Source organism: Oryctolagus cuniculus, chromosome 6, assembly GCF_051225735.1.
Source record: "Oryctolagus cuniculus isolate XC-2025 breed Fujian yellow rabbit chromosome 6, ASM5122573v1, whole genome shotgun sequence".
NCBI classification, from domain to species: domain Eukaryota; kingdom Metazoa; phylum Chordata; class Mammalia; order Lagomorpha; family Leporidae; genus Oryctolagus; species Oryctolagus cuniculus.
The window spans coordinates 159,364,095-159,371,876 of record NC_142872.1 but is presented as its reverse complement, the minus strand read 5'-3'; the positions used below and the strand labels follow the sequence as shown (position 1 = coordinate 159,371,876).

At 60.0% G+C, this 7,782-nt stretch overlaps 1 long non-coding RNA gene across 1 annotated transcript; it reads right to left on the bottom strand.

Annotated features, from left to right (window-relative positions):
- Positions 1-1,354: 1,354 nt before the first annotated feature.
- LOC103348137 (uncharacterized) lies at positions 1,355-3,313 on the bottom strand. Its single transcript, XR_016234959.1, has 3 exons — positions 2,794-3,313; positions 2,225-2,399; positions 1,355-1,624 (listed from the first exon to the last, which is right to left on the bottom strand). It is a non-coding gene; the product is annotated as an uncharacterized LOC103348137 (long non-coding RNA).
- Between the last annotated feature and the right edge of the window lie 4,469 nt (positions 3,314-7,782).

Genomic DNA, 7,782 nt, shown 5'->3' with positions numbered 1-7,782 from the left:
GGTGTTACAAGCTGCACACACCTCTGGGGCCACCAGCCCCTCCTTGTTCCGAGAGAAAGTCGAGGGCCAGAGAAGGCAGGGCTTTGCCCAAGTCACCAGCCAGCGAGCGGCTGAGCGGTCACAGAGGAGACAGAGCCATTTCTGGGTGACCATAGAAGCAAAGCCAGAGCCAGACACCGGGGCAAGAAGGCAGTGTGGCCGAGCGGGAGGCCAGGTTCTCCAGGGCGACGGCATCCGTGGTCTGTGTCGTGCTGTGCTTGCCAGCACTGACAGCAAATCCGCAAGCACAGGGCAGGGGTGGCCCCCGGACCTGGTGTTAGGACACCCATGTCCCACGTCAGGGTCAGTGCCTGGGTTAGATACCAGCTCCCGCTCCTGATTCCAGCTTCCCGCTGAGGCAGACCCAGGATTGGGTCCCTGCCACCACGTGGGAGACCTCCACTGATTCCCGGAAGTCCAACTTCACCGCAGCCCAGCCTCCGCCATTGTAGACATTTGAGGAGTGAAGCAGCAGGTGGGAGCTCTGCCTGTCTCTCTATGCCCCTCAAAGTCATTAATTCCATTATAAAAACAAAACCCACAGGCCAGGAGTTCCAGGAATGGAGGGATAGGGCTCAGGGAGGCTGCCCCGCCTTGCCCAAGAGCACCCTGCAAGCAGGTCGCCAATCGCAAACACACTACTTGGAAAGCCATTAAAACCCGCAGTAACTAGCTGCTTTGGGTTCTTTTTGTTTCTTCTCTATTTTGTTTTCCATGAAATTCAAGGCTGGGTGGGTAAAGAAAGGAATTTGATAAACTTGCTCAAGCCTGGAACTTTTCCCAGAGCCCCGAGTACAGAGAACCCAGTGGGCTGGACACACCCTCTGAGCCAGCCCCTCTGTTCCTGTGTGCTCCGTGCGTGGGCAGGGCTGCCCCAGGGAGGGCCGGAGTAGAGTGGAAGGAACTGGCTCTCGGGGAGGGCCCGTGGGGAGGGTCCACGCTGCTCCCGACTCTGTGCATCTCTGAGCACGGAGTGCAGAGGTGGCAGGACAGAGAGGTGAAGCAACCTGCCTGAGGTCACACAGCAGGGAAGAGAGCGCCCCTGTGGCCAGCCCCCCAGAAGAAGGCTTGGGATCAAGGGTCCTGCATCGGGGACACGTCCTGGGGCTGGAGGGAGCCCCCCTCCCATTCTCCCCAGACCACAGAACATCGCTGCTCCAGAACGTCTCTGCTCCCTGTTAGCTGGCAGGGGCCTGAATTTCCAAACAAGCGCTTCTTGCGCAGAATCAACAGCTCCGCGGCGCCCGGCGAGAGCTCGGCCCCAGGAGAACTCGGCCTTTGAGCAAAACAAGCGTCTGCGTAACACACTGTTTTTATGGTTTTATTCCCAAACCGGCAGAGCGATGTTCAGCAGACGGCCCCCGCCTGCCCAACAGGAAAATGAGAACTTTGGCATGGGGAGAATTCCAGGCAGAGGTCGAGGGCTAGAACCCGCCCAGACGCCGGTCGGAGTCTCCAGGCTGGGGGCTCTGTTCTCTCTCCCCTGAGTCCAGCAGCCTTGTCTGCTGGCGAGAGCGGACAGGCTGGGGTTTGGAGCTTCCTACAGGTGCATCGTCTCAGAGTCCTGGCCCTTCGAGGACTGTGCCTAGCGGTGGTCAACCCGGTTCGTCCCCAGTGCCCTTTGTGCTTTGGCGTAGAGGGGGTCTGTGTGTCTCTTTTGAAAACAGGTTCTGATCAGAAGTGGGCGGGGTTGGCCGCCATGAGTGACAGGTCACAAGGCGGAGTCGGCCAGCCCTGGCTACAGTGACATCCCTTGCCTGCCTGTCAGTCACACCCTGTGTCCACGTCGTTCTGGCCACACTGCCCTCCTTCTAGTGCTTCCAACCCGCAACTCCCTTCTCAGCTCTGGGTCCTGTGCCAGGTGCTACGATGCCCAGAACCCCCACCACGGCCAGACCCCGCGTGCCCTGGGCTAATCGCTGTGGGTTCAGTCCCCTCATCTGTCCACAGGGCTTGGGCCAGCTGCAAGGCCCTTGAGCCCCTGCTGGGTCTGTCCAGGGTCTGCAGGTGTCCCTGGGCAGGGCAGCCAGGGCTCATTCTGCTCACGACAGTGCACCGCTGTGTGGCAGGTGGGCAGAGTCCACAGTCTGGGCCAAGGCCACTGGGCTCACAGTCAGGGACCCCTCTGGGCATCTGTGGGGGCTTGAATGGGACCCCTCTTAAGAGCCAGCCACCGTAGGCTCACCTGGGCAGACGTGGGGGCAGCTAGAGCCCCCCATCCCCTCTGAGGGTGCTGTGATGAGCTGACAGAAGGCAGATGCGCAGAAGAGGTGGCACCTATGCCAGCATGCGGCTAGATCACTGGGATGGGGGTTCCGGTGCTGGCGCCCTCATCTTCAGGGGGCAGAGGGAGCTGGGGGCTGCAAGGTGCAGAGGCCAGGCGGGGCTCAGAAAGAGGTTCCCTAGGGAGGTGGAGTGGCCTGGGACAAAGCCGGGGGAGGTGTCTGCTGGGCCCCAGGTTTTCCCGGTTATTTCATGAGATTCCAGGTTGGGGGGGGGGCTATGACAAGGTGGGACAAGCGTGTTTCTTTGAACAGCAGAGTCAGCCCTGCCCGTGCTGGCCCGCGGGAGGAAAAGAGGCTCAGGAGACACGCGTGGGGGCTCAGAGAGACCTTGACTTGGGGATGGGCCCCCAGCTCAGCAGGTGAATGACAGGTGAATGTGGGGGAGGGGTCATTTTCTGAGCCTCAGTGCAGACGGGATTGAGGGCCCCGAGGTGGGGTGGGGTCTAAATGCAGTGACACGTGTCCTCACCAGAGAGAAGGAGACCCAGCAGAGACCGGAGCCGTTGGCTGTGAGGCCACCTGGCACTGGGCGTGAAGTGGGGGGTGGAGGGCAGGCTCCTCAGAGCCCCAGGAGGCACTGACTGCCCACGTGGGTTCTGGGCTCCTGGGCTCCTGGGCTCCAGACGTGAGCTAAGCTTTCAGCCACCGCGAGCCAGCAGGCTGTGGTCATCTGTGAAAGTGACCCAGACACTGACCACGGGGTGCGCGGGGTGCTGTGCATGTGTCTACGTGCACGTGTGGGTGTAGCATGTTGCCTGTGTGGGGTGCATGGTGTCTGTATGTGTGTGTGTGGTACATGCATGTGTGGTATGTATGTATGAGTGTAGCATGTTGCCTGTGTGGGGTATGTGTGGGGTGTATGGTGTCTATATGTGTGTGTGTGTCCGTGTACTGCATCTATGTGCACGTGTGAGCCTAGCGTGTTGTCTGTGGGTGGGAGTGTGGCGTGTGTTGATGAATGGAGGTTATAGTGTGGTGTGTGTACTTTGTAGTCTGCACAGTGTGGTGTGAGGTGTGTGCGAGTTTGTGTGTTTAGACAGGGAGGGGGTGCCCGGTCAGACCCCCTCAGTGCTTCCTCTCCCTACTCCTCTCCCCCCTCCCTTTCCCCTCCCCCTCCCCTGTCTCCCTCCCCCATCTCCTCGCTCCCCTTCCCCTTTCCCTTTCCCTCCCCTGTCTCCCTCCTCCCCTCTCCCACTCTTTCCCTCCCCCTCCCCCTGTCTCCCTCCCCTATGTCCCCCCTCCCCTCCCCCTCCCCCTGTCTCCCTCCCCCATCTCTCCCTCCCCTCCCCGTCTCCCTCCCCATCTGCCTCCTCCTCCCCATCTCCCCCCTCCCCTGCCCTCCCCTCCCCCCGTCTACCTCCTCCTTTCCCCCCTCCCCTTCCCCTCCCCCTCCCCTGTCCCCCCCCCCCAGCTCTTCCCCTCCCCCTCCTGCAGACAAAGCATTGCTCTGGGGCCGGCCCTTGTCACCCATCCGCAACTGCCGCAGGGCAGACACAGCCTGGGAGTGGAGGAGAGAGTTTCCGGGGTCCTCTCCTTGGTCCTGAGCCCGAGTGGCCTGTGGTCTTGGCCACCGCACACCGCACCTGCTCATGGGCCTGGGGCAGACAGGACGGGAACCAGAGTGGATGGCTCTGTGGTCCCCAAAGGCCTGGCCGGCCTGGGGTCTCTGCAGAAGACACGTATGTCCCTCCAGCCAGCCTGGTCCTGGGCGAGCTGCCCGGGCCCAGCATGGTGGCCAGCTTCCTGTCACCCCCTGCGCCCCCCCAGCCTCTGCAGGCTCAGGGGCTTGGGCACGGAGCTGCTGCCCCAGGGCTCTGAAGAGGAGAGTGTTTGTTGTGCTGTTGAAAAGACCACAGGGCAAGCTTCACTCCCCTGTCCCAGGGCAGTCTGCAGAACAGTCGGCCACAGACGGGCCTGTGACCAGCCCTGCCCGCTCTCCGGCTCAGTGAGACAGCAGGCTCCCACAGGGCTCGGGCCCCAGAGCTCTGGGCGCCAGGGGCTTCCAATGAGCAAACTCGCCGGTGGCCCGCGAGGCCCTGCCACGCTGGCCTCCGTTCCTTGGCTCCATCCTCATCCTGGCGACTCGCCCTCATACATCTCCCCTGCCCATCACTTCCTACAGCGAGCCAAGCCCTTCCCAGCCCGGGCTGCTCCCTGCAGATCCCTCCCGCAACGCATGCCCCCCCCCCCAGGGTGCTCTGGACGTTTCCAGAGACGCTTTTGGCTTTTTTCTTTTTTAAAAAAGATTAACATCTTTACATGAAAGGCAGAGTTACAGAGAGGCAGAGAGGGAGAGAGAGAGAGAGAGAGAGAGATATCTTCCATCCACTGGTTCACTCCCCCAGATGACCACAGTGGCCAGGGCTGAGTCAGGCCAAAGCCAGAAGCCAGGAGCTTCCTCCTGGTCTCCTACCTGGGTGCAAGCACATTAGCAGGGAGCTGGATCCGAAGTGGAGCAGCCAGAACTCGAACCAGCACCTACATAGGATGGCGGCACAGCAGGCAGCAGCTTTACCTGCTACGCCACAGCGCCGGTCCCCCAGAGAGGCTTTTCTGGACCCCGTGTCATCCAAGTTGGCTCCTCGCTTCCTCGACTCCTGTCATTCATCTCTCCCTTGTCAGTCTGAATCCTTTCCTTCACAGTGGGAACTGTAAGAAAATGGCGGTCCATCTTCAACACAGCATGGAAAACTGCTATACCTGACTTGCAGATGTAGAAAACTCAGCAGGCAAACAGGCTGTCTTGGAGCAGCCAACTCACAAGAGGATATTAAGGCACAGAGAGGAACGAGGAAGCTAACTAGGGAACGTGGGCTGCACCTAGGAAGGCTGTGTGCCCGTAGTCCTCACCTGGGGAAGGCTGTGTGTCCCGTAGTCCTCACCTGGGGAAGGTGTGTCCCGTAGTCCTCACCTGGGGAAGGCTGTGTCCCGTAGTCCTCACCTGGGGAAGGCTGTGTGTCCCCATAGTCCTCACCTGAGGAGGGCTGTGCTCCCCGCAGTCCTCACTTGGGGAAGGCTGTGTCCCGTAGTCCTCACCTGGGGAAGGCTGTGTGTCCCGTAGTCCTCACCTGGGGAAGGCTGTGCTCTATAGTCCTCACCTGGGGAAGGCTGTGCTCCCCGCAGTCCTCACCTGGGGAAGGCTGTGTGTCCCGTAGTCCTCACCTGGGGAAGGCTGTGTCCCGTAGTCCTCACCTGGGGAAGGCTGTGTCCCGTAGTCCTCACCTGGGGAAGGCTGTGCCCCGTAGTCCTCACCTGGGGAAGGCTGTGCCCCGTAGTCCTCACCTGGGGAAGGCTGTGTCCCGTAGTTCTCACCTGGGGAAGGCTGTGTGCCCCGTAGTCCTCACCTGGGGAAGGCTGTGTCCCGTAGTCCTCAGCTGGGGAAGGCTGTGTGTCCCGTAGTCCTCACCTGGGGAAGGCTGTGCCCCGTAGTCCTCACCTGGGGAAGGCTGTGTCCCGTAGTCCTCACCTGGGGAAGGCTGTGTGTCCCGTAGTCCTCACCTGGGGAAGGCTGTGCCCCGTAATCCTCACCTGGGGAAGGCTGTGTCCCGTAGTTCTCACCTGGGGAAGGCTGTGTGCCCCGTAGTCCTCACCTGGGGAAGGCTGTGTGTCCCGTAGTCCTCACCTGGGGAAGGCTGTGTGCCCCGTAGTCCTCACCTGGGGAAGACTGTGGGCCCCGTAGTCCTCACCTGGGGAAGGTTGAGTGTGTCCCGTAGTCCTCACCTGGGGAAGGCTGTGTGTCCCGTAGTCCTCACCTGGGGAAGGCTGTGTGCCCCGTAGCACTCAGCCAGGGAGGAGCCTGGGGAGCGACCTCCTGCTAGGACACACATTGCTGGCTGTCATTGCTCAGGGGTGCCTGCTGGTCAGGCACATCTTGCAACACCGATAGTAACATCTCGCTTTGGCTTCGCTTCCTGAGTCCCGGTCCATCTCTTGAGACGGCAGGAGAGACCACTGCCCACGTCACCATGATTTACACATACATTTCTTTGATTCCTCGGTTTCTCGCACAAGACTGGGGACTCATCAAAGGCACGGATTCTTTTTTATTCACCTGGTCCCCAGTGGGTCATGCCTGGGGCATGGTCAAGGCTGGTGTCAGTAGGGATGAAAGAGGCTAGACCCCAGGAACAAGCATGCCTGGGTCTCAGGGGTTCTAAGCACTGATTTCTTTCTGCTTTTTACTGCCTCTGCCTCACAGGTGAGCAAGGGACTGGCTTGGAGCCCGAGCACTGTTGTCACTGAGGGACTCAGACTGGGACAGTCGGCCTTGACTTTCCACTTTCTGCAGCAGAAAGAAGGGAGTGTGGAGAATCACACAGCGGCTTTGACATACTTTACTTTGCAAAGCCACTCACACAGCCCTGAAGAACCAGACATAGAAGCCAAAGATTTTGAAATCTCCCCGTGGTCAGTTGCAGACATAGCCTCATTCGTCCAGGCCTCCTGCATCTGTGCCCCCTTTGCACGGCAATGTTGTAGATCTTGTAGCGAAGAATTGGGACTGTGTCCCACTGCTGGAGTCTGGCTGGCCACATGTGGACTTGCCACAGCAGAAGGGGCCATGGAGCTTTGAATCCAGGTCAGAGTCTTGGAATGGTTCCACTCATTCTCTCAGAACCTTTCCTGTGCCGCACGAGTAAGCCTGGGCTAGCCCAGTGGAGGAGGAGAGACGTGAGGCCCAGTTACCTTCATGTTGTCAGCCCTTAGCAAGCCCACTGCCAGACACGTGATCCTCTTGTAGCCTCCGGCCTCTGGCTCGTGGAACACAAATCCCAGCCCAGACCAGCTGAGCCTGCCCAGGTGACTACGCACCCCTGGGGCCCTGGACTTGTGGAGACTCTGGTTCCTGGCCACTGAATTGGGGATGGCTTGTTAGCCATCAACAGCAAGCGCTGTAAATGCTAGTGACGATATGGTGCTCAGAAAATACTGGTGTTGGATGAACTAGAGAGAATAAAGCAGCTTCCTACCCATCACGCTCAGGCTGGGTGCCCAGAGACTGGCGATCCTTCTTTAACTTGTGAGGGTCTGTATGAGCTGTGGACAGGATTGCACTGGGAGGCCTAGATGTCATTCTAACTCTACCACCCCCTCCAGCAGATCTTAGCTAAGTCCCGCCCCTTTCTTGCCTCATTTCCTCCAATGAGCAACAGGGAGGCACGCTGGTGCTCGCCAATGGCCTGGCCAGCCTTCCAGCCTGGAATCTCCTGTTCCGTGCAGGATGAGACCTCCCAGAAGAGGAACCACTGCAGGATGGGACTTCCCAGTGGTTCCCCGGACCAGCGGAATTGACCTGGAAGCCATGGCTCTGTCCCAGAGAGATGGGTCTGTGGTTGTGGTTGGGGATTCCAATGCTTCAGTGGTGGTCTCACAGCCACAGTCAAACCCCAGTGATGTGTAAGCTTGTCTCTCCGCCAAGCCAGAGTGGGAGCGGGCCCCTCAGGGTGCAGGGACGGGC